Below are 23,984 nucleotides of genomic sequence, written 5' to 3' on the forward strand. Positions count from 1 at the left end.
GGAGCAAAAATAACACAACATTCCAAGAAAAACACCTGCTACCTACAGTAAAATATGGTGGTGGTTCCATCATGCTGTGGGGCTGTGTGGCCAGTGCAGGGACTGGCAATCTTGTCATAGTTGAGGGATGTATGGATTCCACTCAGTATCAGCAGATTCTGGAGACCAATGTCCAGGAATCAGTGACAAAGCTGAAGCTGCTCCGGGGCTGGATCTTTCAACAAGACAACGACCCTAAACACTGCTCAAAATCCACTAAGGCATTTATGCAAAGGAACAAGTACAACGTTCTGGAATGGCCATCTCAGTCACCAGACCTGAATATAATAGAAAATCTGTGGTGTGACTTAAAGAGAGCTGTCCATGCTCGGAAGCCATCAAACCTGAATGAACTAAAGATGTTTTGTAAAGACGAATGGTCCAAAATACCTTCAACCAGAATCCAGACTCTCATTGGAACCTACAGGAAGCGTTTAGAGGCTGTAATTTCTGCAAAAGGAGGATCTACTAAATATTGATTTCATTTATTTTTTGCGGTGCCCAAATTTATGCACCTGCCTAATTTTGTTTAAACAATTATAGCACACTTTCTGTAAATCCAATAAACTTCATTTCACGTCTCAAATATCACTGTGTGTGTCTCCTATATGATATATTTAACTGCAATTTTTTATCGTAACAACCAACGATTTATACAGGAAAATCATGACGATTAACAAGGTTGCCCAAACTTCCGCATCCCACTGTAACTCAAGTGTGAAATCAGCCTTACAGGTCAATGTTAGCTCCAGGTATAAAGAACCGTGCAGAGGCCCAAGATCTTACTATAGCGCGAAAGAGCGCATTCCTTTTACACCGTCGTCAGCCGATTCCACATAGATTTTTACAAAACCTGTTCTATTAAGTGCTTATACAAGTAGAGCCCCTCTGACAGAGTGGAGAGAGTGTCAGCAGTAAGTTTGTGTTGATGTCAAGATTATTTTTCCCTTCCTCTGATCCATCTGAACAATAAACCCCAAAAAACTGATCCTGTCTGTTGAGCATCTGCCTTCACTCGGTCAGCATTTGGTCAGCAGTTCATCAGTATTGCTAAAGCCAAAAAAAAACAGCAGTGGATGCAAAACAGAGATGACATGTGAACGGAATATTTGCATGTCTTCTGTGTTTTGTACCCACTCCTGGTTCTGGCTACCAAATCATAAGCCAATTCTGATGCAAAATAGGGACCATGTCATACAGGCCTTACAGCTGCAACATAGACAGGATCTATTGTGTCTAATTTTTCCTTCCTTCTGACAGAGCAGAAGAAGGGTCAAATAAATGGTGATGTCATCCAGGCCAAAAAGGCAAAATAGTGGCCTAGTCATAGAGTGGGGAGGAAGGGAACAGCATGAGAAGTCCATAGAGTGGCCCAATGACATAGTGTTTTGTTGGCAGCAGCATGAGGAAACCAAAGATTGGTGACTTGGCAGCAGCATTAGGAGACCACAGAGTGGTGAGGTGGCAGCACTATGATGAGACCACAGAGTGGCCCAGTGACATAGTGGTAAGCTGGCAGCAGCATGAGGAGACTACAGAGTTGCCCAAAAACTGTGTGGGGAGCTGGCAGCAGCATGAGGAGACCACAGAGTGGTGAGGTAGCAGCAGCAAGAAGACACCACAGAGTGGCCCATTGACATAGTGGTGAGCTGGCAGCAGCATGAAGAGACCACATAGTTGCCCAATGACAGAGTATTGAAGTTGCAGCAGCACGAGGAGACCAGAGAGTGGCCCAGTGACATAGTGTTTAGTTGGCAGCAGCATGAGGAGACCAAATAGTGGTGACTTGGCAGTAGCATTAGGAGACCACTGAGTGGTGAGGTGGCAGCACCATGATGAAACCACAGAGTGGCCAGTGACATAGTGGTAAGCTGTCAGCAGCATGAGGAGACCACAGAGTGGCTTATTGGCAGAGTGGTGAGGTGGCAGCAGAATGAGGAGACCACAGAGTGGCACAGTGATGTAATGGTGAGCTTGCAGCAGATTGAGGAGACCACAGAGTGGCTTATTGGAAGAGTGGGGAGGTGGCAGAAGCATGAGGAGACCACAGAGTGGTGAGCTTGCAGCAGCATGAGGAGACCACAGAGTGGCTTAGTGGCAGAGTGGGGAAGTGGCAGCAGCATGAGGAGACCAGAGTGGTGAGGTGGCAGCAGCATGAGACCAAAAAGTGGCCCAGTGATTCATGCTATATAATAAAGGGAGGGACTGCATCACAAGCAACTTGCCTAGGAGAATGTTCAGCTTCTGCACTGTTGGATGAGTGCATGTATACTGTTGTCTCTTGGCAATCACTTCGGTGATCGATTGCTGACTAAATGACTGACAAGGAGCATAAGTATCAGGACCAGTAGATTATGTGAAGGACAGACAGCTTCCTTCAGCTGAGGTGGTGGAACCTTCACTGCATTAAATCAGTTGCATGCCACTGGGTTATGCAGTGGTTGCTGCGGCAGGCTGGACCACCACTTCGCAGGTAACATTTCACTAATTTGTCTGTTACATATTTGGGTGAAATTCACAAATTTTTGGGTGTGATATACCCTGGCTGTACCTAGTAGACAGGTAAAAACATTTTACTAATTTGTCTGTTACATTTTAAGGTGAAATTCACCAATTTTTGGGTGTGATATACCACTGCTATACCTAGTAGACAGGTAAAAAAAAAAATCACTAATTTGTATGTTACATATTTGGGTGATATTCACAAATTTTTGGGTGTGATATACCACTGCTATACCTAGTAGACAGGTAACATTTCACTAATTTGTCTGTTACATATTCAGGTTAAATTCACCAATTTTTGGGTGTGATATACCCCGGCTGTACCTAGTAGACAGGTAAAAACATTTCACTAATTTGTCTGTTACATATTCGGGTGGAATTCACCAATTTATCGGTGTGATATACCCCTGCTCTACCTAGTAGACAGGTAACATTTCACAAATTTGTCGGTTACATTCTTGGGTGACAGTTAACCTTTTTTGCAGTGATTAAACCCCTTCTCTGCATAGGTGATAGGGAGATAAATTTAAAAAAAAAAAATCGTCTGTTACATTGTCAGGTGACATTTTAACAATTTTGCCGTTTACAAACCCCTGCTCTGCATAGGTGACAGGGAATTTAATATTATTATTTTTTTATTCTTCTTTAATTGATGCGCGCCCCCTCCTTTCATTCAATGCTTAAACTTTAACAACTTGTCCCACATTTGCTCTTCAATAATTTGTCCCACTTTTCAGCTCGATCATATTTAATTTCAAACAATTAACCTCCCTTGGATGTGGTCTCTCTTTCTCATGCTCCCTCTCCATCATGGATCCCCGATTCGCCGATAATCGTGATCAACATGGTAGGCTCAGAAAAGATCATTGAAAGTTGATAGAGAAGATATCCAAATGGATCGTGGACGTCACAGGGACGTGCGATCAGTCAGAAGTTATTTAGAGTCAACAAAGCGGCAGCAGGGCCTCTCCTGTCTAACGTTTCTAAATCCTAAATACCCCAGTGACATTCCCTATAATTTTTATTAATCATTCCAATAACAGGGCATCTTAAGAGTCCTGTATTGTTATTTATCGTCACTACCTCAATGAGTCGGGAGTGGGTAATTGCCGCGTGCCCCCTCCTTTCCTTGATAAACATGGCCTGAGCTTGCCCTTTACGCCATGGAGGTGCTGGCCTGTCCTGCAGCCAGTGTATTGTCTGAACGTGTGTTTAGCACGACTGGAGGGGGTTATCACAGGTTATATTTCCCAATGTTTTAGGGTGTACCCTAATTTAAAAAAATTATAATACATTTAAAACTAAAAAGCAGTGTAGGATACCTCCTCCTCCTCCACAGCCGCTTCCACCTACACCGCCACATCCATTGCCTCCTTAACCTCCTACTCCATATGGACCTCATCCTCCTAGATCAAGATTTTTATTTTTTTTTTCTTATGTATTTTATGTTATTTAAAGTTATTTCCCTATCCACATTTGTTTGCAGAGCACTTGTCATGCTTTTAATCACATTTTGCTGGCATTTGCAGCACTCTAGCCTTTTTCATTACATTTTTAGAGCCATTTTAGTGCTCAAAAGTTTGGGGCCCATTGACTCGAACTTTTTTGTGAAGTTCAGCCGAACCCGTTGAACCCGTACATCCAGGTGTCCGCTCAACTCTAGTTAAGATTCTTGGCTGTTATGTAGAAGGTTGTGAGTTCAAATCCTGTCATAACTAGAGGCTAAATTTAATTTAAACGTACATATACGTTTTTAGCCATAATATATTTACATATATTATTATATATTTAGAATATATAATATATTATAATATATTATGGCTGAAACATCAGTAGTAGTTTCCCACATATTATGCATTCATATATATCAGAAGTATGATTACATATACAGTACAGACCAAAAGTTTGGACACACCTTCTCATTCACAGAGTTTTCTTTATTTTCATAACTATGAAAATTGTAGATTCACACTGAAGGCATCAAAACTATGAATTAACACATGTGGAATTATATACATAACAAAAAAGTGTGAAACAACTGAAAATATGTCATATTCTAGGTTCTTCAAAGTAGCCACCTTTTGTTTTGATTACTGCTTTGCACACTCTTGGCATTTTCTTGATGAACTTCAAGAGGTAGTCACCTGAAATGTTTTTTCACTTCACAGGTGTTCCCTGTCAGGTTTAATAAGTGGGATTTTTTGACATATAAATGGGGTTGGGACCATCAGTTGCGTTGTGGAGAAGTCAGGTGGATACAAAGCTGATAGTCCTACTGAATAGACTGTTAGAATTTGTATTATGGCAAGAAAAAAGCAGCTAAGTAAAGAAAACTTTAACAAATGAAGGTCAGTCATTCCGAAAAATTAGGAAAACTTCGAAAGTGGCCCCAAGTGCAGTCACAAAAACCATCAAGCGCTACAAAGAAACTGGCTCACATGCGGACCGCCCCAGGAAAGGAAGACCATGAGTCACCTCTACTGCGGAGGATAAGTTCATCCGAGTCACCAGCCTCAGAAATCGCAGGTTAACAGCAGCTCAGATTAGAGACCAGGTCAATGCCACACAGAGTTCTAGCAGCAGACACATATCTAGAACAACTGTTAAGAGGAGACTGTGTGAATCAGGCCTTCATGGTAGAATATCTGCTAGGAAACCACTGCTAAGGACAGGCAACAAGCAGAAGAGACTTGTTTGGGCTAAAGAACACAAGGAATGGACATTAGACCAGTGGAAATCTGTGCTTTGGTCTGATGAGTCCAAATTTGAGATCTTTGGTTCCAACCACCATGTCTTTGTTTGACGCAGAAAAGGTGAACGGATGGACTCTACATGCCTGGTTCCCACCGTGAAGCATGGAAGAGGAGGTGTGATGGTGTGAGGGTGCTTAGCTGGTGACACTGTTGGGTATTTATTCTAAATTTAAGGCATACTGAGCCAGCATGGCTACCACAGCATCTTGCAGCGGCATGCTATTCCATCCGGTTTGCGTTTAGTTGGACCATCATTTATTTTTCAACAGGATAATGACCCCAAACACACCTCCAGGCTGTGTAAGGGCTATTTGACCATGAAGGAGAGTGATGGGGTGCTGCGCCAGATGACCTGGCCTCCACAGTCACCGGACCTGAACCCAATCGAGATGGTTTGGGGTGAGCTGGACCGCAGAGTGAAGGCAAAAGGGCCAAGTGCTAAGCATCTCTGGGAACCCCTTTAAGACTGTTGGAAGACCATTTCAGGTGACTACCTCTTGAAGATCATCAAGAGAATGCCAAGAGTGTGCAAAGCAGTAAACAAAGCAAAAGGTGGCTACTTTGAAGAACCTAGAATATGACATATTTTCAGTTGTTTCACACTTTTTTGTTATGTATATAATTCCACATGTGTTAATTCATAGTTTTGATGCCTTCAGTGTGAATCTACAATTTTCATAGTCATGAAAATAAAGAAAACTCTTTGAATGAGAAGGTGTGTCCAAACTTTTGGTCTGTACTATATACACTCACCTAAATAATTATTAGGAACACCATACTAATATGGTGTTGGACCCCCTTTTGCCTTCAGAACTGCCTTAATTCTATGTGGCATTGATTCAACAAGGTGCTGATAGCATTCTTTAGAAATGTTGGCCCATATTGATAGGATAGCATCTTGCAGTTGATGGATATTTGAGGGATGCACATCCAGGGCACGAAGCTCCCGTTCCACCACATCCCAAAGATGCTCTATTGGGTTGAGATCTAGTGACTGTGGGGGCCATTTTAGTACAGTGAACTCATTGTCATGTTCAAGAAACCATTTTTCCAGTCTTCAACAGTCCAATTTTGGTGAGCTCGTGCAAATTGTAGCCTCTTTTTCCTATTTGTAGTGGAGATGAGTGGTACCCGGTGGGGTCTTCTGCTGTTGTAGCCCATCCGCCTCAAGGTTGTGTGTGTTGTGGCTTCACAAATGCTTTGCTGCATACCTCGGTTGTAACGAGTGGTTATTTCAGTCAACGTTGCTCTTCTCTAAGCTTGAATCAGTCGTCCCATTCTCCTCCGACCTCTAGCATCAACAAGGCATTTTCGCCCACAGGACTGCCGCATACTGGATGTTTTTCCCTTTTCACACCATTCTTTGTAAACCCTAGAAATGGTTGTGCGTGAAAATCTCAGTAACTGAGCAGATTGTGAAATACTCAGACCGGCCCGTCTGGCACTAACAACCATGCCACACTCAAAATTGCTTAAATCACCTTTCTTTCCCATTCTTACATTCAGTTTGGAGTTCAGGAGGTTGTTTTGACCAGGACCACAACCCTACATGCACTGAAGCAACTGCCATGTGATTGGTTGACTAGAAAATCGCATTAATGAGAAAAAGAACAGGTGTTCCTAATAATTCTTTAGGTGAGTGTATATATGGCAGCACTCCTTGTATATAGCAATCCGGGTGCCAGTGTTCAACCCTTGATCCTGGGTACGTATATATGCAAAAAAGTCCACGGCACTCCTCTATAGATGGTGAAAAAATATATATTTATTCACACATATCTCACAGCGACCAAGAACAACATCTGCTTGGAGTTTGTAAGTTCTTCCCGTGCTTGTGTGGAATTCCTTCCACACTTCAAAGAATTACTGCTATGAACTTAGATTGTGAGCACCATTATGGACAGTAAGATTCTAATGTCTGTAAAGAGCTTTGGAATATGTCAGTGCTAAAGAAGTGAGTATAATAAATAGAAAACAACCTCTTTAATGTTTTCCAAGAGGGTTATATAAGAAAGTTATAAAACATGGAAGACATCAGAATAACTGTTTTAATGTTCTAACTCACATGTCACATCATGTACAATGTTCTTGCTATAGCAATACTTGGTCCTCTGTGTCTATAACAACATTATTTCAAAGTAACAAAACAACCAGTCTGCTATTTAGCCAGAATGTACAAAACAAAAGAGTTGAAGCTTTTCTGGCACTCCTAATTCCTTGGAAAGTCTGTTAGGGATACTTTAATTTCACATAGGTTTCCAATGGAGCATTACGACAGGTGTGATGCGTCAGGGTTCTGAGGACCTGGCAAGGATGCTTTGATGATAATGTGTTCAGTCACATGAATCTGAACTATGTCTGGTCAGTCATGTGAAACATTCTGGAATGAGATTCTGTCCCTGGCCTTTTTAACATATGCTATGAGAAACTTTCTCAATGTAATTAACCACTTGGCAACAGCAATCACAATGAACTTGTAAAAGACTAGTTCAGAAAACCTGTTTACATTTGTTTTCTGGACACAGAAGCATCTGAATGCCTTACGCTGAAGTAATATGGAACATGGATCACTTGTGTGCGTCAAAGCCATGCAAGGGTAATACTCCAGACACAGTAAAAGGTCTCTGCATACCGGGAGCCTAATTTAAAATTCATAAAAGGAATATTCACAAGCAAAAAGCATATGCCAGAGTGCCTGTCGTAAGCTCATTGTACCACCCTTGGATAATGTCTTATCAGTTGAAGAAGAGATAGAACTATTATTATCTAAAAAAAAAAAAAAAAAAAAAAAAAAAAAAATAATAATAAAAAAAAATGCTTAAGGCTCAGATGAATGCTAATTCTCATAATTGCCCGGTAGAAATGTGCTGTCGATCATCCAACAAACTAGCAACATGCTTCTTGAGTAAGCCCTTGCTTAAGCGCACATAAGATCATAGTTTTTCAGCAGCACATTGAAATGTGTAGATAGGACTGCTGACAAACAATGCATCTGTATGGGGATGATTGATTGCATGCAGTTTTAATGACTTAGCAATGATTGGAAATGAACGGTTCATTCCTGTTTTATGTATTGTGTATGAGCACATGTAAATGGACCTTTAGGTTCTGTACAAATCTGCATTTGGAGGCTCTGTTTAGGATCTCTGTCACATATTCCATCATATTGGTCAGATAAAACTGAGCACCATGCACCGCTATTTTTTCTGAAAAACGATGGCTTCTGTGGTACAACCTTACAGACTCAGGCAGTATTTGTTTTCCCCTAGTGCAATGAGTATGTAAGTCATGCAGAGTTGATTGTCATTAGATGGTATTATGTAGCAAACCTTTGAGTCCTGCTTGACTTAATACTAAGGGTGGGTTCACATCACGTTTTATGCCTTTGTTTGACGTATGCATTATGAAAAAAAGGATACAAAAACGTAGCACACCACGTTCTTGTATCCTGCACAGTCCAGTAAAAAAAAAAAAAGTATACTTTTTTTTTTTGCAATGGAACTCTATGGTGAGTGGATGTCTCTGTATAACATCAGTTTGAGGCATCCGTTAAATGCATACTTTTTTGTATGCGTTAAAGGGATGGGAAAAACGTGATGTGAACCTACCCTAAATACAAAAAATGTTGTATCAGACAATATATCAACTAACTTAAAGGGAATCTGTCAGCTCCAAAACAACCCCTGAAGTAGGGTAAGCAGTATATAGTGTAAGTGACACTGAGTCAGATTATGAAATTTTTGTCTTGATACTCAATTGCGTTTCAGCACTGTACTCTCACAAATCAGTAGTAAAATGCATTGAGTGGACTCCTGTTTAAGTCCCCTTCATTATGTGCATGAGCTGAGGAGTCCTCTCAATGCATTTTACTGATGGGTTTAAGTATAGCATTGAAACACAAGTGAGTATGAAGATACAAATTATATAACTGGACTCGGCATCATCGGCATCACTTACACTATTCACTGCTTGCTCTAGTTTGGGGGGGGGGGGGGGGTTTGGAGCCGACAGATTCCTTTTAAAGGACTTTTCTAGGAATACAGTACTGATGACCTATCCTTAGGAGAGGCCATCAATATCTAATTGTTGGAGGTCCAGCAATCAACTACAGTGCTGCTCACCTTTTTATGCAGCTGAATGGCTGGGTTCCTACCACCAAGCTGAAATGAATTACCTATCCTGAGAATAGGTGATCAATAGTGTTAAGCAAATCGAGCTTTGGATACAAGATTCAAAGTCAATTTGTGTGAAACTTTGTTTTAATACTGTACAGAGATTTTTGTGGGTCTCAGAGAAGTGGGTTGTACACTCTCAAGGATGACGTGATGACGTAGACAGAGTACGTCACGCTCTCCGCCCTCCCCGCGGCCCGGCTATCCTGCTGTTCTGACTCTCCTGGCGTCTTCGTGGTGGTTTTCGGCCGTGTTCTCTCTATGGTCGTGAGGCATGTGTCGCTGCCCTGATTGCCCTGCTCCTGTTCCTGCTCTGATTGCTGAATGTATGTGGAGATTGTTCTCAGCTTCTTCCGATCCTCCCTCCTCCTCTCTGTGCCGCTGTGATTAGTCCTGCGTTGCCGTGATCGCTGAATCGCTGAATGTGTGTGGAGTTTGTCTTCAGCTTCTGCCGATCCTCTCTCCTCCTCTCTGTGCCGCTGTGATTAACCCTGCTGTGTTTCTCTCGGCTGACGGGCCGCAGGACGGGTTGTTGGAATTCATTTGGGACTTCTGTTGAGCTTCCCACATATACCTGACCTCTCCCTCGCGTCTCCAGTTTCTACCGATCCGTTTCCCCTCCTTCCTGCCACCGTTGTAACTAACCTCCCTGTGATTGTGACTAACCTCGATCTGACTGACGGGCTGCTGGAGGGTTCTCCAGGAGGCTTTGTATGATCCCCTTGTCATATCTGACTCTCTCCTCGTGCCTCCAGATTTTGTCGACCCTCCTCCCCTCCTCCTTTGCACTGCTGGGATCAACCTTACAAACTTTACTTTGACAGGCTGTTGGAGATTGCAATCTCTCCTTTTTGGTTGCCGGTGTGTTTCACGACTTTCCAATCCTGGTCGGCGACGGCTTCTTCCATCTGGATGGTCGGGGAAGGTTGAAACTGGTGAGATTGTTCCTTTTTTTTTTTTCCTACCTTCTTTGTCTCCCCTATGTCCTCTTTATTTGATGCTATTTATTAACCAAACTACTTCACCATCCTAAAACACATTTAAGGCTTATTGTTACCCATCCCCACTGTTGAGGAAAAAAGTGAGGTGGCTATAAAGGCAAAATAAAATAAATATTATTTTTTTTATATAAATATAAAAGGAATAAACTATAAAGTATAAGGTGAAAAGTGAAAAAAAAAAAAAGAGAAAAAAGGGGAGAAAGAGCATAAAGAAGAGAAAAAAAAAGAAAAAAAAAAGTGAAGGAAAGAAGACAAAGAAAGAAGAAAGGGGAGGAAGGAAAAATAAAAAAAGAGGAGAAGAGAGAAAGGAAGGAAGGGGAAAAGGAAAGAAAAAAAAGAAAGGGGAAGAAAAGGAAGAAAAAGAGGAAAGAAAAAAAAAAAAGGAAAAAGAAAGGAGAGAAAAAAATATAAAAGGAGAGAAAAAGGGGAAAAGAAAAGAGGAAAGTATAAAACAAAGGAGCGGGAAAAAAAAAAAAAGAAAGAGAGGAAGAGGAGGAGAAGAAAGAAAAAAGAGTGAAAGGGAAAGGAAAAAAAAAAAAGAAAAAGAAAAAAAGGATATACAGGAACAGGGTATGGCTCCAAAAGCTAGCAGGCGCTCAGTTGACCTTTCCAGTCAGAAATCGGGGTCAAAAACTTTTGAAACAACAAAAATAGACCAGTTCCTGAGGTCTCCGAGGGTTAATACGAGGGGCGGACAAAAGGAACTTGTCGCTAAAAAAAATGACGACTCAGAGGTGACTGAGATAGAACCACAAAAAGCCTCCAGATACCCCGAAGAGGAAGATGGTATAATGGGGGAAGTTATCCCTAATGACAACTCCTCTCCGTTAGAAGAAATATTGCTAGCGGTCAAACAAAATGGGGATTTAATACAGGCTGTTACAACCCAACTTGGGTTTATCCAAGTTGATGTGGGACTAATAAAAGATGATTTGTCAAAAATGCGAGACAGAGTTAACAACCTTGAGAGCTCCGCTGCCCTGATACAGAATGAATCCAAAAAAATAAACACTGAAGTCTCCACACTTAAATTAGTGTGTAACCTTCTGAAGAAAAAAGTGGTGGTGGACCTTGAGGATAGGTCACGAAGATATAACATGAGAATAATAGGGATTCCAGAGGGTGCGGAAGAGAAGAATTCAACCCAATTCATACAGAAGTTAATTTTTGAGAATTTTGGGAGGGACTAGTTTTCCCCATTTTTTATGATAGAAAGAGCTCATCGGGTCCCAGGGGGTAAACCAATCCCAGGGAGACAACCTCGGACATTTCTTGTTAAGTTATTGGCCATAGGGGATAAAGATATCCTTTTGAGAAGGGCGAGGGAATGTTCACCGGTTGTATATAATGGTAACAAACTGGCCTTTTTTCCAGATTTCTCAAAAGACATACAAGAAAAGAGATGCACATTTATAACGATTAAAAAGAGGCTAAGAGAAAGGGATATTAAATATTCTCTTATGTTCCCAGCAAAATTGCGGATTATTTTCAATGACAAAATTCTATTTTTTGACACCTTGGAAGAAGCCGTGGACTGGCTTGAACGAAATAATCTATGATTTAATTGTTTTAGGATTTGGTGGGAACAATAATTGTTATAAGGGGCTTATACCCCCAAATTTCTTTCTCTCCGCTTCTTAATAGGGATGGCCGAGTGGGGGGAGTGTGGGAGGGATGGTCATAGGAGAGAAATCTACTACAATATGTGGTGGATTACCTGTACGGGGGGGTGGGGCTGGGGTTGAGGTTGGGGTTGGGGTTGGGCTGTGGTGCGCCAAATTATTATATATTTTTTTTTCTCTTTTTTTCCCACCTAACCGCTGTTGATAATGTCGACTAGAATTATTGCCTGGAATATACGCGGTTTGGGGGACAGAGGAAAAAGACAAGCGGTTTTTGATATGACCCAGGTCCACTTGCCAGCAATAGTATGCTTGTTAGAGACCCATCTCACTGAAGAGACCTCTAGGGTGGTCGACAGGGGATGGGCTGCGCACACGTATCATTCTACTTTCTCCAGTCACTCGAGAGGTGTTACTGTCTTGATACATAGACTTATTGATTTCGTTTGTGAGGCATCCTCTGTCGACCATCAGGGGAGATTTATCTTTCTATATTGTAGGTTAAGGGGGAAGATATGTATTTTGGCTTTTGTCTATATTCCACCGCCATTTTCCTTTTCGGTTCTTAATTCTTTGGTATTATTTATGGATAAATGGCCAGAGTGTCCAACATTGATTATTGGTGATTTTAACTGTGTCATTGATCCTCTACGTGATAGGGTCTCTATGAGTATCAGGAGTGATAGTCCGGTTCAGGGGTCTCCCCTGGCACGGTTTTGCCTGGAGGCTGGTTTTGAAGATGTCTGGGAATATTTAGGACAGGGGAAAAGGGCTTTTTCATGTTTTAGTAAAGCAGGTAAATCAATGTCTAGAATAGATCTTGCACTGATAAGTAGTAAACATGTGAAACTGTAAAGCGAATTAAATACGAAACGAGGTCAATATCGGATCACTCTCCGTTACTACTCGAACTCTGCTTAACTCAGGAAAGATACACACAAAAACCCCCTTTTAGACTAAATCCTTACTGGTTATCAGTTATAAAGACACATGAAATAATCCAAAATGAAATTGGCCGATTTTGGGATAATAACTATGGTTCAGCAAAAATTCAAGTGGTATGGGATACTTTTAAGTAATATATGAGGGGATTGATGGTTAGCAATATCGCGAACCTCAGAAAGGAGTATGGGAAAAAACAGAAAAATCTAGAAGAACGTGCATCACTGGCGACAGAATCCTTCTATATGAATAAGACGGAGGAGAATAGGGAAAATATGCAAAGAGCCACACAAGTATATTCTAACTTCTTATTGGATAAGGCCCAACAGAGCCTTTTTTTTAAAGGGCAAAAATATTTTACGGAGTCAGGGCGACCTGGTAAATTTTTGTCCAGAGTAATCTCAAGCCAACAATCTAAAAAATATATAGATAAGGTTCGATTGATTGATGGTAGGATGGTCACTGGACAGGGTCCGGTAGAGAAGGCCTTTGTGGACTACTTCCTGGATTTGTATAAAGCTGAATCTGAGATCACAGATGATAAGATGGATTCTTATCTTGATGGATCGTTTTCCCAACTATTACTGAGGCGCAAAAGAAAGCACTTGAACTAGAGGTCTCAATTCAGGAACTTGAGGGAGCTATTAAATTATGCTCAGCCAACTCCACTCCTGGTTCAGATGGACTCCCATATGAATTCTATAGTAAATATGGGGACTGTATTCTCCCTAGACTGCTGGAAGTCTTTTCTGAATCAATGGAGGATGGGAAGTTGCCAGATTCAATGATGGAAGCCGTAATAACATTAATTCCAAAAAAAGGCAAGGATCCTTTAGATCTAGAATCTTATAGATCTCACTGCTTAATGCAGATGTAAAGCTTCTTGCGAGGGTTCTGGCTACAAGGCTTTCTAGGGTCATTTCCTCTATTGTCCATCCGGATCAGAATGGCTTTATTCAAAATAAGGGCACACATCATAATTTGCATCGGCTCTTTTCTAATATTCAGGCCCCTGGGGGGACCGCTCGCTCCATCCTGTCATTGGATGCCTCTAAGGCCTTTGACAGGGTGGAGTGGTGCTTCCTCTGGAAGGTTCTGGCAAGGATGGGCTTTGGGGAAAAATTTATAGGTATTCTCAAGTTATTGTATAGATCTCCAAGGGCAAAATTGAGTCTCAATGGAATCCTGAGTAGTACTATTGATTTAAATAGAGGCACGCGGCAGGGCTGCCCATTATCCCCCTTGTTATTTGATATTTATATCGAACCCCTTGCGATGGCCATCAGGCAGGACGATCAGGTTAAAGGATTTGGTACGCTAGGAGTGCAAGACCGTATCTCCTTATATGCGGATGATGTTTTTTTTTTTATAGACCATACGGAAATTACTCTTCCTAGGATTATTCAAATGGTTAAACCATTTGGTGAGGTGTCCGGTCTTCTTATAAACTGGTCTAAGACCAGTTTGATGCCAATAGACCCCCTGCCACAGAAAGAGGTTCTTGTGACACAGTTGGACATTGTTGACACTTTTCAATACCTGGGTTTGATTATATCACCCCGGGTTGAAAATTTTGTACAACTTAATTTGATCCCCATAATGGTAAGGATTAGAGCTAAAATAGGGATCTGGCTGAGACTTCCCCTATCCAGAGCCGACCGAGTTTCACTGGTTAAAATGGTGATATTACCACAATTTCTCTATGTGCTTAGGAATACACCTATTTGGATACAAGATAAGTATTTTAAACTCATGGAAAGAATAATTAATGATTTAATATGGGGAAGAAAGCGAGTTCGAATAAAGTTGGAATATTTGTATAAATCAGTTTAAATCTCCCATACTTTAAAGGGTATTTTATTGCAGCCCAGCTATTGATGTGCTACGACTCAGAGAACAGCGCACTGCTGAGGAAGTTGGTAGGTAGTCACGCTCACAATAATATATTTACCTTGTTGGAATCCGGGCTACTGAAGAGCTATGAGCGAGGCTACAGAGAGACTATAAAACTACTCCTGAAAGTGTGGGCTACAACTAGGACATGGTTGAAGGTTAAGGGTTCACTTACATTCACGCCTCTTTGGCATAATGTGTATTTACAAAGGCTAGATGATATTGCAGCCGACACATTTTGGCAAAATAATAAAATTCTGTATATTTCACAGGTAGTTAAGGATAAAGACATTAAACCATTTACAGAGATGACACATAATATAAAAAACCTTTCATGGTTTAGATATTTTCAATTGCGCTCAGTACTATCTAGTCTGGACGATAAACTGGTGTTGGATATAGATAATTCATCCTTTTTGAACGATTGGGTAGGGGGTACACTGTCTAGAATAAAGATTTCAAATATATATAAGCTACTACTTAAGGCACGGTTTAGTGATACACAGTCACCAGGACAAAGAGCATGGGAGGTGGATTGTCCGAATTTACAATCAGAAGGGTGGGAGAATATTTTTGGGAATTTAGGTTCACTATCCCAGAACTTCAACCATGTTTTAGTACAATTTTATATTTGCCACAGATTATATATCACTCCTTTATGGATGAATAAATGTGGACTAAGAGACACGTCTAACTGCCCTAAATGCGACACTTCAGGAGCGGACTATCTTCATATGATCTGGACTTGTCCAGAACTCATAAACTACTGGAATACTATAAATAACTGTATTATGTATAAACTAAAAATACGAATCCCTTTTGAACCACAAGTATTCGTGCTAAATGATCTATCCAAAATAAATAATCATAAGTATCAAAAGTTCCTCCTGAGTAGGATACTGATGTTGGCCAGAGTGTTGGTCAGTCGGTCCTGGTTTGCTCGATATACTCCAGATATAAATACATGCATAAATCTAATTGATAAGGTAAAAAATTATGAGAAAATCATGTATAAACAGAGGGAAGCTGAGGAGAAGTGGACTAAGATATGGGGTGGTTGGAGGACCTGATTAGTTGTGATAAAATGTTTTCCTTTTTTTTTTTTTTTTTTTTTGACGCACCACAGGTAGGGGGAGAGGGGAGGGTTTAGGGAATTGGGGATGGGGGGGAATTGCATCCTTTTTTGTATTGTAATGTTTTGATATATCAATTAATAAAGACAATTAATTAAAAAAAAAAATAATACTGTACAGAGATCTGTCTTCGTACAGCATTAAAATAATAATGTATGGCCTCCAGTAAGGTGAAATTCAGTACCTCCGTACTAAAGCCAACTTTGGATTCAAGTTTTAAAATGCTTTTCAAGTTTAAAAATCGAAGTCTGAAGTTATTCACCGAAGTCCCGTGAGACTTTAGTGATGACAAATTCCCCTTGCCGGAGGCCATAAATTATGAATGCTTTACGGAGATTAATCTCTGTATAGCATTCAAACGAAATTTTGAACGAATCGACTTCAGATCTTGAATCCGCTCAACACTAGTAATCAATATTGGACTCCCAGAAAAACATTTTAACAATGTGGTAAAATAAGATGGAAGTCTCTTGAAAAATGACATTAGAGGAGATGGTATTAATACACAGAGATCTGTGGTTGGAATTACAAATAAAAAAAATGGTGACGTCTACCATCCATTTGGATATCTTCTCTATTAACTTTTGATGTTCTTTTCTGAGCCTACCATGTTGATCACGGTTATCGGCGAATCAGGATTCCACGCCGGAGAGGGAGCGTGTGAAAGAGAGACCACATCCAAGGGAAATAAATGGATGAAATTTTATTTTGATCGAGCGGAAATATGGGAAAAGTTCTTAAAGCAGAAGGATCAAAGGAAAGGGCCAATTAAAGACAAATTTTAGAAATTTAAGTCCTTGTCACCTATGCAGAGTAGGGGTTTTTACTCACCAGAAATGGGTTAATGTCACCCACCAATGGAACATTATTTTTAAAAATTTCTGTCCCTGTCACCTATGCTGAGCAGGGGTTTATTCACGGCAAAAATTGTAAAATGTCAACCCAAGAATGTCTACTAGGGTAGAGCAGGGGTCTATTACAGCCAAAAATTGTTTAATGTCACCCGAAAATGTAAAATCAAAATTATTGAAATTTATTAAGCTTTCTACTAGGTATAGCAGTGGTATATCACACCCCAAAATTGGTAAATTTCACCCGAAAACGTAACAGACAAATTAGTGATTTTTTTTTACCTGTCTACTAGGTATAGCAGTGGTATATCACACCCAAAAATTGCTGAATTTCACCATAAAATGTAGCAGACAAATTATAGAATTTACTTTACCTGTCTACTGTATGTATAGCAGTGGTATATCACACCCAAAAATTGGTGAATCTCACCCAAAAATGTAACAGACAAATTAGTGAAATTACAAAAAATAAAATAAAATACGTACAAAAAAAACTAAAAAAAAAATTGATTTATGAGGTGGAGGTCCATATGGAGTAGGAGTTTGAGGAGGCTGTGGACGTAGCGGTATAGGTGGAGCAGCGATGGAGGAGGACAAGGTAGCCAATAGTGATGAGTGGGAGGTGCCATATTTCGATTTCGAGATATTTCACAAATATTCGATTGAATATTCATCTTATATTTGTCGAAATCGAATATTCGTAATTATTCTATTTATCGCGAATAATATGCAATTTAAATATTGGCTTATTGCGAATTTTCTTTAAAATGTATAAGGCAACTTTCCTATGGCTAGGCTAATATGCGGATTTTACGAATATTCCCTATATTGCTATAACTTCATTTTTTAGAAGTTATAGCAATATAGAGCATATTCATAAAATACACATATACACTTTAATTTAGCTAATATAGTGCTATAATCTTTTTTTTTGTCAATTTTTTTTGCCTCTTTTGAACATCAGTTTTGTAAAAAATGTACACTATTAAAAAAAAATACTATAGCACCATATTAGCTAAATTGCAGTCTATATGTGTATTTTACAAATATTCGCTATATTGCTATAACTTAGTTTTTTAGAATATTCGTAATATTCTAAAAGACAGTTATAGCAATATAGCGAATATATTCGTTATTTAGAATATTCGTCTTTTTTTACTGTACTGTTATTCCACTTTGGCATACTGCTCCCCGACAAGCGTCCCCATCACCATGGAAACGCCTGTGGGTTAGAATATACCATCGGATCTGAGCTTTCACGATCTCAAGGAAAACTCAGATCCGATGGTCGTGTTTTCAGATGTAAAAAAATGATGAATATTTGATATAGCGAATATATAGCACTATATTCGTAATATTTGCGAATTTACAAAGTTGCGATATTTGCGATTAATATTCGCTATTCGAATATTCAAGCTCAACACTAGTAGCCAACACTGTTTTTTGTTTAATATATATATTTTTTTATTAGGGTACACTCCAAAAGAGTGAAATATCCAAAATACAAGAATGAGCAATTGCGCTGTAGTATAACAATGGCCAGTATACATGTCTATTCTGCACAAGGTACGGACAAGTCCTGTGGGATCCATGCCTGGTTCATTTTAATGAATGTTAGCTTGTCCACATTGGCTGTGGACAGGCGGCTGCGCTTGTCTGTGATAACGCCCCCTGCCGTGCTAAACACATGTTCAGATAATACACTGATTGCAGGGCAGGCCAGCACCTCCAAGGCGTAAAGGGCAAGTTTAGGCCATGTGCCCAATTTGAAGACCCAGAAGTTGAAGGGGGCAGACCCGTCATTCAGTACGTGTAGGCGTGTGCACACATATTGCTCCACCAAGTTGGTGAAATGCTGCCTCCTGCTAAGATGTTCCATATCAGCTGGTGGTGCTGGACCAACACCCAATACAACCAAAGGTTTATGTTTCAGTATCATTATATATCTTTAGCCACTCAAATTTTTCCCATTTTTTATTTTTTTTAATATACCAAAACCATAGGGAGTTCTTCTCACCACACAAAATGATGCCCGCTCTCACGCAGCCACCACCTTTTAACACCTAAATCCCCCCCCCCCTGCCTAATCACCCCCCTCACCAAAAGCTATTAACTCCCTCCTGCCCGGCCCTTCCTTCCAAAACCTATCATGTCGGCCTCCCCCTAACTCTTGTCCTAGTCCGGCCTCACTTGATTAGGTTATTGGTTACTTATTCAGGGCCTCTCAAATAACCCTCTAATTTTACCCAACTCCAACCTTCCAAATAAGTACACACAGCCACTGTTCGGATTAAATCGGCCACAGCAGCAATTTTTATTAATAAAACAAATACATAACATAAATAAAAATAAAATTAACCCTGACGAGGCAGATCATAGAAGCCCCAAAATTTAACATTCAAAAAAGCCCAACAGCTCGGAGACACCAACTGATGCATGCCTCTCCAAACCAACCAAGTGCCTCAACTATGAGAGTCCAGCTCCACCATTGAGGCCCTCCCATTTTCCAATACCATCCTATACCACCAGCTTCTAGGATCTCCTACCGCCAGCGATGAGCAGCTTGAACCCTACCTCCCTAAAGCCTTCACGTTCCTCCACAATCATAAGCCCTTTCAATATCTCCTTGCAAACCCAGGGACCACAAATCAATGCCCACCATCAAGTGAACACCATCCGCCCTCCAAAATCCTCCACTCTCCGACTACAAATCAGGATGCCTGACCGCCACTGTCCCATTCCGAGCCATAAATCTCCAAATCACCCTGTTCACCTTAATCCGAGCCTTATTAAGGAGCTCCAACAAACGTGCCTCCCATCATGTTTTTCAAGGCACTATATCGGACCATACCGTTATCAAGCCCAGAAACAGGGACCACAGTCGCAAAAAATCAACTTTATGTCCTTAATCAGTTCCCTGCAAGGCCTAACTCCCAAGTCATTACCCTGAACATGCAACACCAAGATGTCTGGAGGTCGATCCAGGCGTGCAAAACAGTGCACTTCCCTGAAAACACTACCCCATAACATACCTCTGCACTCGAGCCACTGCATTACTACGACATCCCTATCGAAACCTAACTGCCATCCGTTCGGTCGCACGTCCGCCTGAAGTGCCCCCCAAAAAACAAAGGATTGCCTGAGAATCCACACCAAAACCGCAGCACCTGAAACACAAAAACAAATCACCAAATTAATAACAACGCCCCCAGTGAACGCCCACCCTAATGAACGTATGACTTAAAATGTGAAGATTCCCACCTCCCAAATATCTTAATCACCTCCTCACTCATGCCCATTCTGGGCGCCTCCGTTGCCGCACAAATCTGGAAGGAATGACCAGTAAATACCCTAGAATCCATTCCCAACGCTCTTAAGCATTTCCTAAAAACCACAACAAACTGGAAACACAAAAGGAACGACCCATCTTCATGCCTTAGAAGGGCCCCCCCCCCCTACAAAACTCACATACGATCTGTATTCTCTCAAAAAGCGGACCGGACATAACAAACACCCGAGAACCTCAAACAACGTCACACTACAACCTCTACCCTCCCTATGAGTCTTGGACAAATGAAGATGCACCACCACCCTGTCTCCATACAAGTCAGCATCCTCCCCAAACAAACCACCCTTACTACGAACACTACTACACACCAATTCCCCCAAGCGAAATGCACCGAAAAAGCCAGAGAAAACGCCAACCTAAACAGCCGCATTTCACTCGCTGATCTGTAACCGAGCCCGCTTGAACCCCTATCTGCAACAACAAAGCAAACAAAACCAGCCTCCTACTATCCTCCACGCGCCTCCCCCCTTCTACAACCCTTTAATACCTGCTGGACCAAGAAGGTTTTAGTAACATCCGGTAGGCACCGCAATTTAAAACTGAAAGCCAAACCTGCCATAAAACTATTCACCTGAACTACGGACCACCCTTTTTTTGCCGCATTCCCCAAGAATAACAAAGGAATCTCAGCCTCCTCCATACCCACTTCCAAATCCTCACACCATTGTTCCCAACTATGCCACGCCTTCCCGTAGGCCAACCATGTACCAGCTCTCAATGACTCCCTCAACAGCCCCTCTACCGTACCTCCAAGAGCTTCCAAAGAGACTCAGCAACCCTTCCGCCTCCCCTTCTGGGGCCAGGTGCCGAAAACGCTTCCACTGCAAATGAGAAAGAGAGTCAGCCACCCCATTATCAACCCCTGGCACATGAACAGGCACAATCCAAGCGTTAAGCGATAAACAATGTAGAACTAAACGTTGCAATAACCGAACCACTGGAGGAGAAGAAGCAGTCAAACCATTGATCGCCTGTACCACTCCCAGGTTATCGTAATGAAAACAAACTTTCTGATTTCTAAACTTATCCCCCGAGAGCACCACAGCAAGCACTATTGGAAATAGCTCAAGCAGCGCAACATTCCTCATCCAGCCCCTCAACACCCAGGACTCAGGATTTAGGCCACCTCCCCGCACACCACTGCCTGTTGTAGTACACTCTAAAACCTATGCCACCCGCAGCATTCGAATATAAATCAAACTGTCCACCGCTTTACCCATAACCAACCTACCGATAAAATGCCTCAAAAACCCCTCCAAAACCACTAAATCACCCTTCAACTCATGAACTAGCCCAATAAAATGATGCGGAGAACCCCCCCCCCCCCATGCCAACCTCCTACAAAAAATTTGACCCATCGGAAATAATTTGACAAGCAAAATTCAGCTTCCCTAACAGGGATTGTTACAATCCCTCAAACAAATTTTGGGAACCCTTAATGCCTTCTCCACTACAATCCTCAAATTCCACACCTTGTCCTCTTGCAACCGACACTCCATTTTAATAGTGTCAATAACTATTCTTAAAAAACTGGGCCCCATCGTCTTACTGTCTGCCAACAACACCCAAAACAACTCAAAAAATAACTGCAAAATGGACAACAATAACGCACAAACCCGCAAATCCGCTGGACCCAAACATAGAAAATCATTGAGATAATGGATAAGTGAAGAACACCCCGATACATCCTTCACTACCTATTCCAGGAAGGAACTAAATGTTTAGAAATATGCACAGGACACCAAGCACCTAATCTGTAAACTCCAATCAATAAAATACCCGCCATGCCAGAAACAACCCAACAAATGCAAACTGTCTGGGTGAACGGGCAAAAGACAAAATGGTGCCTCAATGTCCGTTTTCCCCAATAAGGTCCCCGGACCCAATTTTCGTACCCAATCCACAGCCGTATCAAAGGAGTTATAGACCACTAAACAAAGTTTAGGATTAGGGTTCGTACCGAACTTTGTGATTTTTGGACCCCGGAGCCAAACCCGAACATTTCCGTAAAAGTTTGGGTTCAGCGCTTTCTTGGCGCTTTTTGAAAGGCTGCACAGCAGCCAATCAACAAGCGGTTAACTGTTTGACCTTAGAAGCCATCACAGCCATGCCTACTAATGGCATGGCTGTGATTGGCCAGAGCAACATTTGACCCAGGCTCTACATAAGCTTGAGTCATGTAGCGCTGCACGTCACTCTGCTGTTACAAGTGTAGGAAGAGGATGCTGCTGGACTTGTGATTTCAGGGAGAGAATAGGAGAGAATATAACTCTGCGATCTACAGACAAATAGTTGTGTGGCACAATCGTTTCACCCTGTCCTGAGGCCTCTGACCAAAAAAAAAAAAAACTCTTATAATTGTGTTAGTTAGGTGGGTGGTGGCGGCGGCCATTTTATGCAAGCTCAGTGCACCAGCACTGCATCTGAGCTTTTGGGACATTGCAAATCACCATTTTTGGGGGGCAAACTACATCTGGATTATTCAGTGTGCAATTTAAGGTAGAAATACACCCATCATTTTCTGGGGTTTTAAAAACACACTTTTTTGCCCAAAAACTGTATTTTCCTGATCTGCAAGTGTTAAATTCAAGTTTAATATATACAGCTTTCACATTCTGTTACAAAAAAACACTTTTTTGGCAATCTACAACATCTGGATTAGTCAGTGTGCAATTTAAGCTAGAAATACACCAATCATTTTCTGGGGTTTGAAATACAGCCATTTGAAATACAGCCATTTTGGGCAAATAAATATTTACTTCAGGCCTACACTGGTTCAGGTACTGTGAGATACTCCCTCTACATACAGGGGTTTGATTCATGGATTTGAAATACAGCCATTTTAAATACAGCCATTTTGGGCAAAGAAATATTTAATTTAGGCCTACACTGGTTCAGGCCCCGTGAGATACTACCTCTACATACAGGAATTTGATTCAGGCATTTGAAATACAGCCATTTTGGGCAAATAAATATTTACTTCCGGCCTACACTGGTTCAGACCGTGTGAGATACCCCGTCTATATACAGGTGTTTGATGCAGGCATTTAAAATACAGCCATTTGAAATGCAGCCATTTTGTGAAAAAACATTTTTTAATTTAGTCCTACACTGTTTCAGACCGTGTGAGATACCCGATCTACATATAGGGGTTTGATTCAGGGATTTGAAATACAGCCATTTTGTGCAAAGAAATCATTTAAATTAGGCCTACACTGGTTCAGGCCCTGTGAGATACCCCCTCTACATACAGGGGTTTGATTCAGGGATTTGAAATACCGCCATTTGAAATACAGCCATTTTGTGCAAAGAAATATTTAAATTAGGCCTACACTGGTTGAGGCCCTGTGAGATACCCCCTCTACATACAGGGGTTTGATTCAGGGATTTTAAATACAGCCATTTGAAATACAGCAATTTTGTGCAAAGAAATATTTACTTCAGGCCTACACTGGTTCAGGCCCTGTGAGATACTCCCTCTACATACAGGGGTTTGATTCAGGGATTTAAAATACAGCCATTTGAAATACAGCCATTTTGGGCAAATAAATATTTACTTCAGGACTACACTGGTTCAGACCATGTGAGATACCCCCTCTACATACAGGGGTTTAATTCAGGGATTTGAAATATAGCCATTTGAAATACAGCCATTTTGGGCAAAGAAATATTTACTTCAGGCCTACACTAGTTCAGGTCCTGTGAGATACTCCCTCTACATACAGGG

This window comes from Bufo gargarizans, chromosome 3 (genome assembly GCF_014858855.1).
Source record: "Bufo gargarizans isolate SCDJY-AF-19 chromosome 3, ASM1485885v1, whole genome shotgun sequence".
Lineage (NCBI taxonomy): Eukaryota > Metazoa > Chordata > Amphibia > Anura > Bufonidae > Bufo > Bufo gargarizans.